The following is an 8709-nucleotide window of genomic DNA, read 5'->3' on the forward strand; positions in this document are numbered from 1 at the left end:
CTGTCCCCACTCTGGGCTTAGGAGCACCTCTCCTCCTAAGGTTCCATCCCCTCTCCCCAGAGCTGTCCCAGCGGACAGCAGAGAGCACCATTGTCTTTGCCCACGCCCTTGAACCCCCTCCCAAAAAATGATAACCTCCTTGCTTCCCCTTCCCAGGAGCTGTCCTGCTCCTGTTGTGGTTTCCAGCTCAGGAAAGGTGGTTTATGGAGCACATTCGAGAGGCCACGTGTATCCGACGTGCAGCGGGCAATGGCAGCAAATCAGGGCTTTTCCTCATTGCAAGGCTTCAGAATGGCTGGGGTGAGGGGCAGAAGCGAGCATGGGAGCCCTACCTTCTCTGCTGCTCTATGAGAAGTGTGAAGTCATGGGAAGGTGTTTGGTCAGTCCAGTCAAAACAGCAGCTGCTTCTTTTCAGTTTCTCTCCAAGTGGCTGCCATCTGGGGCTCCTGAAGGCGGAACTGGGTTGTCATTAGGGTGAGCCTTTCAGACTCACACTGTTGTGCATTTCCTAAGTGTGGGGTAGGGACACACAGGGCCGCTGCAGCTTCCCGGACCTCCGGTCCCTGGGGCGGCTCCTTGAGGGGCTCCAGACTCAGACGCTGACCCTAGTTCTTACGTGTGGCTCCCCCTGCACCAGCAAGCAAGTAACTCCATTCTGACAGCATCTACCTGGAGAGACGGCATCAGATCCCCCAGGCTGCGGACGAAGTTCCGCAAAACTGGTCCTCATCCCGTGTCAGATTTCAGTTGTGAGCCCAGGCTGTGCCCTGTGCTCCAGGTCTGCCTCTGGTCTCACGATCCACTCTCCCAGACTTACCCTGGTTTTGATAAATTTACTAAAATGGCTGCAGAACTCAGAGACACTTTACTTCCTGGAGTACAGGTTTATTGTAAAAGGATAAAACTCGGGAACGGACAGATGGGAGAGATGCACAGAGCCTGACAGGGAAGGACACAGAACTTCCATGCTCCCTCAAGGGGCTGCCTCTCCAAACCCCGCACCCCACTCCTTCACCCCTTGGGGGTTTATTGTTTTGTCATCATTATTATTATTTTTCTGTCACTTCTGTTCCCTGAAATAATACTCTGCTCAAAGTAACTTGCAAAAAACTCTCATAACCGTCATAAATAGACGTGCTTTTAACACTTACCTTAATGCATCACAGAATGTCAGATGCATCTCTTCGCATAAAAAAATACTGTTTAGTTCCTACCAAGTGGAGAGTACTTTTTAAATATTGTTATTCCGAGTGTTTATAAACACTTTTCCAAATGCATTACAGATGATCTATCATATCCATTCCCTGTGAAAACACTCTTTTGGGTTTTTATGGAGGCTTCATTATGTAGATAGAACTGATCAAATCATTGGCCATGATTAGGTCAACCTCCAGCCCCTCTCCCCTCCCCAGGGCTGAAAGTCCCAACCCTCTAGCCACAGGGCTGTCCCCCCACTCCCATCCCCTGCAATCAGTGCCCACCCTTCTGTGCTTCCTAAAAGTAGCCATATTAACACAAACTCAGGGATGGTTGAAAGGGATTTGATATGGATATCAAGACATCTTTACTGCTCTTACCATTTAGAAAATTCCAAGGGTTTTAGGAGCTCTGTGCCTGGAATGGGGAGGACCAAATCTTAATATAATTGCAATATCACACAGGCTCTCCTTGCTGGGGTGACTTGTGAAGTCGCTCCTCCAGAGATAGAATTTCTCCTCGCTGGCTCTCTGGTAGAATCTTCTTTATCAGAAACCATGCTGCCCTCAGAGGTCTCATGCAATGGGCCCCTTACTCTTGACCCCCTTTAAGACCAACGTCTCTTGGCCCTGTCTCTGGTTGTGTGAGTCTCCTTGGCCAGGACGCTCTTCCCACCATCCATCCAGTCCAGGTCGTAACAACCCCATGACGGTTCTTCCTGGGAGTCTCCAGTTCATGTGCTCACATCGGTCCTTCCCTCCTCTGCATTCTTCACCCAGCGACTCAACCACTGCCGTGGCCTCCAGCAAGGTCATTACATTCTAAGGCTATAAAAGGTTTTCTGCAGTTTTAGCATGTAGCAAGCAACTCCCTGATGTTGTTAAGTTGACTCGAGGCTTTTCAGTTTGTGCTTTTCTTCCACCATTGAGCACCAGCCATCTTGTCTGGGAAGAGAGGGCACATCTGCCGCTGTCTTAGCTAGGATTTCAGCAGTAGACATCCCAGCTTGCCTTTCTTCTACCGCTTCTGCATTTTGTTCCTGTGACTGTGTTTCTCAGACCCAGGTCCCTTTCTGAAGTGATTCCCACATCCTGGCGCAAAGGCGTTCCCTGTCAGCTCAACAGAGCAGCTCTTGTTCCTTTTCTAAAACCCCACTCCTGGACTAGGCGCCACTGATCATCACGAAACTAGAACAAAAGGTCCTGGCTGGGGGCGCCTGGGTGGCTCAGTGGTTAAGCCGCTGCCTTCGGCTCGGGTCATGATCCCAGGGTCCTGGGATCTAGCCCCGCATCGGGCTCTCTGCTCAGCAGGAAGCCTGCTTCCTCCTCTCTCTCTCTGCCTGCCTACGATCTCTGTCTGTCAAATAAATAAATAAAATCTTAAAAAAAAAAAAAAAAAAAAAAAAAAAGGTCCTGGCTGAGCACCTGCTGCTTCACCTCTTTCAAAAACTAATGAAGAGAAACCAAACTCTGTGGTGAGATGAGTCAGGTCTCCTTCTGAACAAAGTCACAGTAGCTTAATAAATGATTTGTGCTTGAACGGGGAGCATGAGAGAAATGCACCCGGGGTTTTCATTTTTTTCCTGTGGGGTAGAGTCTTGGTTTTTGAGACGATGTGCATTTTGATTCACAACCAAATAATTTATGGTAACTTTGGTACCTGGGGAACAAGTTAACTATGGTAACTTATAATATATGTATTTTTTTTATTTTTTATAAACATATATTTTTATATCCAGAGGTACAGGTCTGTGAATCACCAGGTTTACACATTTCACAGCACTCACCATAGCACATACCCTCCCCAATGTCCATAACTATAATATATGTATTTTTTAAACTATCTTTTTCTCCAAGTGTCTTTTGAAACAGGAGCCCATGCGACCAGAACTTGCACACAAAGATGGAGATCATTGAGAGCCAAAGGTAAAATTTGCCACCCTGACAGCTCCATTCAAATGCAGCTGTCTACTACTTCTCAGGCCGTGTTAGCCAAAGGCATTCCCGTGCCTGTTCTATGGTTCCATCTCTGTCCGTCTCTCACTGGCCCATGAACATGTACGTATCAGTGATCTGTAAGGCTGGCTAAACTCTCTGGAGGGGGAAGACTCAAAACGAGTTTTAGAATAGGAATAAAACCACTGTGTGATTTCTCTTAGACTTCTAGATGGCACGGTGGACTCGATTCTGCACATAAACAAGTTGTTAACATTTTTGGGGAGTATTACCAACTCATTTCAGCTGGGCCCATACTTGTTGGTTGAGCTGGTAGACTTGGGGGAAGGTGGAAAGGACAGAGCTGAGGCAGGCTTCAGAGCCCAACTGCCAGGTCCAGTGTGGGCTCTTGGCCTCACACTCAGGTTCCCGAACACCACACATGTGTGGAAAGTAAGGTGAGAATGCCTCCTACACTGAGGTCTATGAGGAGGGTTAAAGAGCAACCAGAAGCTGTGTCACCTCTGCCAGCCTGAGCTCCTGTCTCTACAGGGACTCCGGTCACCCTTGTTAGCCCTCTTCAAGGGGGAACTCAGACTCTGGGCATCAGGTGAGGATGGTGATAGCTCAACATCTTTCCAATCTTGAGGCTGTGGCTCCAAATGATGTGGTCTAGTCATGAAGCACCTCGTTTTCCTCTTTCCCTGGAGAGCAGGATGCCAGCCCACACCAGCACACTCTATTCAACGAGGGCCTAACTAAGGAATACAAACAACTCAGCTTTCAAGCAGAGGGACTTCGGGGGGCCCGGCTGGCTCTGTCAGGAGAGGATGACCACTCTTGATGTTGGAGTCGCAGGTTGGAACCCCATGTTGAGGGTGGAGTTTACTCAGAAAAAAAAAAAAAGACGTAAAACAGAGGAACTTTAAGTAATTGAAGAAGATGGTGGTATTGTGCCTGATCCCTAAAATAAAACAAAACCCAACATATGGCTTGACGGCCATAAGATAAATTTTACCAGCATGCCAAGGAAATTAAGCAGTGGCTTCCATGCAGGGATAGGGTTCACATGGGTATCACAGGTGCTGATGAGTCAAGTGGTAAACTGAGGCCACCTAGAGATGAATCAGAGGGGTTGGCCACCTTCTGATCATAGGGCCCAGTCAGGAGTGGGGCTCCCAGCTTCCAGGAAGCAGCGACTATGACCCAGAGCTGGTGCCATGAGTGGACTTGTTCCCCAGGACCGAAGAGCAGAAGACCAGGTTTCTCCTTTCCTTCTGCTTCCCATTTTCCCACCAGTGTGTCCACTGGTAGAACCATTGAGAAACCAACACTGCATGCCTAGGAAACACGGCTGGCTGGAGCTGGCTCCTCAATACAGGGAGGAGCAGGGAGAGGTGAGGGGTGACCTGGGGGCGACCTGGTCGAGGACATACAGTTTATAGAGTTGACACTCGGTGTATGAATTCCAGGCAACAAGGGAATCCCACAGACGTTCTCCTGGATTCCTTTCCTTCTTATTTCCAAAGCTGAGATCATGCTTTCTTTTAATTTTGTTCTTTCTTTTTAACATTCTGTCCTGATAATTTCTCCCATCCCTGAAACACGACGTGAACACTCAGAGTCTTTAATATTCCATTTTATTAGCGGGCCACACGCTCTGTGATATGCTTCTATCTTGCACAGTAAGAGCGTTTCCAGTGTTTTACAAACATAACTCTATGAGGCACATCTTCATGCATTATTCAGAGTTCAGACTCCTCCTCTTTCACCTGTTTATGGAATTATTGGTCCAAGTATCCAAACGTTCCCAGGACTCCTGAAGTCTGCAGTCTAATTCCTTTCCAGTAGTTGTTGTTTTCAGCCTCTTCTTTTTTACTTCAATGGCCACCAGTGTTTGTCAGCTGTGCTGAGCCCTGTAGGTGTCCTGCCTTTTGCTGCTCCTGGTGAAAGAAAAAAATACTATCCATAGTTCTAATGATATTTACCCTTTGGAGACTTCATATTTTTAATATGCATTTTTCCCTTTTTATTGCTAATTTTGTAGTGTGTCCTTTTTTCTGCTTATTTATGTATTGGGATTATTATAATGTTTTATGGATTGAAATGGACTTCCTATAATAATAATAATCTTGATTCCTTTCTTTCCTCTACTTTCAGAAAAATCCTGAGTGTTTGTTGGTTTCTGTTCTTTTTTGAGAAAGTATCCCTGTGGCTGATGCAGCTTCCTGCTGGAGATCCAGCTGCTAAATGACACATTCGCTCTCATCCTGTCCCTCATACCTTGGGGACCATGGTGTCCACATTCTGGATCTGTGTTTCTTCAGGCTATTGGTCATCTTTCCCTTCAGAGCCACAGCCCACTGCCCAGCACAGCTGGGCCTGAGCTGGGGCACCTACATGACCTATATGTGGAACCAATTTCTCAAGGGCCACCTGTCCACGGCCTGGGTCTCCGTGTTAACACCGAGCCCATGGTGGTGCGGCCACGAGCAGGGGCACCATGACAGTTGTCCAAGGAGTGGATACATGCACTGTTTTATAGTCACAGCTGCCCTCCTCCCTCGCAGCCCCAGCACACCGGAAAATGAGCCCCGCACGCCCCTGTGATAACTGGTCACGTCACTGTTTGGCTGCTTGAGTTAAACTTGCTTGCCAACATTGTTCGCATATTATTTTAAAAAGATCAGAAGCAGCTTGCACCTCTACGGAACACATGTCCCAGGGCCCTGGTACCTCGTGACACTCCCATGGAGAGGAGCACCGGCGAATCACTGGGGAAATGCAATTTTTGCCTTTGCCTCTGCCCTTGTCCTACCTAAAATCAAGCTCATTTTCTCTCCTAAAATATGTTAGATTTCATGTCCTCTGTTCACATGTCATCTCTTCTCATTGTGGGATTCACCACCCTGTACCAGTGTCACCTTCCCGGGGCTTAGGAGGGATGGACTGACAAGACAGGGCAATGGGACACATGACAAATGAGCTAGGTTTTCAGCGGGGAGACATGTTACGTTTGGTGCATTTGGCAGAACTGGGGCTTGAAGCTGTGACTTCAGGGTGCGTGTACATGCTGGCTTCCCAGCCACACCTCGACAAGCAGTCCCAACTCAGGCTGGCTGTGGGCTCAGCTCTGGCTAACAGGCAGCCTCCCCTTGCACACTGTTCTCTCCTGGCAAACACCTTGGAAAAAGTGTGGTCACAATTCTCCACCACTCTCCCCGCGTCTCAAATGGACCAACTAATACATTGACGTCTCCCTTGCGTTGGTCTGATTTACCTCCTAAGAGGCTTTGAAAAGTAATTTTCATGTGGTTTTATTTTCTTCTAACCCTTGAGTAACGAAGACTGGTTTTCCTCTCCCCCTCCAGCTCCGGTGAGGCTGTGCATTGCCTAGAGGTTAGCAAGGCAGTCTCCCAGCCTTGGGGGGGATTGCTTGGTGAAGATGACCATGTGTTGCAGACACCAGAGTGGGGACATGCACTTCTGGGAAGGCTCCGTGCTCAGAGCTAGAATCAGTGTGGAAAGTGAGCGCGCGAGGACAGTGTCCAAGGATCCCGATGTGGCTGAAAGATTGGGATGGTTAGCTATAGGCGTGGAATTATGTGAGGAAAATCCTTCCTCGGCATGTGGTACAGACTGACTTGGAGGAAGGGCAGAGGGTGGAAAAAGCTCGGGCCACCTGGCCGTATGAGATGAAAAGACTCAAGTGTTAGGATCTTTGAAGACACGTTGCTACGGAAGGTCCTAGAGCTTGTGACCTTATCCCTCCACAGATTTAGATGGGCAGGAGCTGTGGACTGAATGTTGGGGTCCACTGGCCCCCAAGTTCATATGCAGAAGCCAATGGTGGTCAGTTATTAAGTCCTTGGGAGATGAACAGCCAGCCTCCAGGGACTTAACCAGACTACCCCGCCAATTCAACACCCTTTTTCAAAAATCAGTGAACAATGCCTCTCTATTAAAATGTAAAGTGTAATACTTGATGGTCTTGAGAACACCGAGCTTTTCTTTTTCTGCATGGTGTCCACATGGCCGTGTTGCCAAGAGGAGGGATAGACACCTGCTCTAGGACAGGTTCCCTGAGGATTGAGAGCTTGATCCTCAGGGAACCTGTCCCAGAGCAGGTGTCTATCCTTCCTCTTGGCAGGTTATGTTCCTACTTAAAAACAACTCTGCCACCCCCCACAAATCCAGCCGTGAAGGGTACCAGAGAAAAGGAGCACGAAACAAAAGTAAAACTCAGTGAGATGCATCTCATGATACCACAGCAGGGCTGAGGCTGATTTTCCAATTAACTAGTGAATGAATGCCACTGAACGCATGTGGGCTGGGCTCTGCCACTGACTGTGTGTGGGCTGGGCTCTCCTCATGCTTTCCTGTCGGTACCTTTAAGGAGAGCAACCTTGGAGTCACCTAAGACAACCCGAAGGAAACAACTTCCGTTATGACAACAACCCTTCATTGTTCTAACTCCTTCCAAACTCCACGAACCTCACGGCGTGATCTAAGACAGACATGTCTTCAAGGATCCATCAAGGGACATTTGGTGAACACAAAGGAATTGTGGGAAGGCATGATACCCGGTCCCTGGAGTCGCAAACATTTACGATTTCTGGGAAGTTCACCACATGACAGTGAATCATACCCTCTTCTCCTTCACATCGGTTTCTTGATCACCCAGTAAACTCAGGATCAGACACGTGATAGATGCAAACACACTCTGCCTAGTTACAGAACGCTGCCTGGGGGGAGGCTCTGGGGGAAACCGAGATGTCCACCCAGTCCGTCCTGAGAAATTGCATCAGATGGAGCCATCCCATGACAGGAAGAAAAAATATCTACTTATTTCAGAAATGGTTTGGATGTTTCTGGTGAAAATTATTTAAATCCTACATGGATTTCACCACAAGAAAATGGGCTGTGCTTTCCAAGTTTGGAGAGCACCCCCTCCCCCCACACCATGGTATTTAAACTCAAAATGTAATGGACACAAATAGTTCTAATGAACTTTAAGATTTCTTGTGAACAAAGCGAACAAAGAAACAAAAATAAATGTGCCCAAAGCTTTTAAACATCCTGAATTATTAATCTCCACTAGAAGTCAGACCTTTTCTTTTTCTTGCCTTTTTTTCCTGCTTTCAGCAATCCCCAGGTCTGTAGGAACCCACTCCTGGCCCAGCACCATCCACTCAGGACAGGGGTGTTGGCAGGTGGAGGATTCCCTGGGGCCTCCTGGGTGATCGGGCACTCAGATGTCTACCCACAGGTGCACCTGTGCTCACAGAGTTCTCCCACACAACATCCCCCCCCCCCACACCACTCACTTTCTTATATTTGTTTGCTTATGAGGGTCTCAAAGGAGCCTGGAGTGTTGGGGGCCCTTGTGGTATTTTTGAATGCTTTCTGGAATATTCAACAATTCTGCAAATAGTGGTAATCATGTGGTTATACCCGACCACAGGAAGCCATTTACAAGAATTATACTTTTTCTGGTTTTTTTTTGTTTGTTTGTTTTGTTTTTAGTGGACTTTCCAAACTTTCAGAAGCCTGCTCAGAAAACTAGCTTCTCATGAGA

Source organism: Mustela lutreola, chromosome 4 (genome assembly GCF_030435805.1).
Source record: "Mustela lutreola isolate mMusLut2 chromosome 4, mMusLut2.pri, whole genome shotgun sequence".
Taxonomy (NCBI): domain Eukaryota; kingdom Metazoa; phylum Chordata; class Mammalia; order Carnivora; family Mustelidae; genus Mustela; species Mustela lutreola.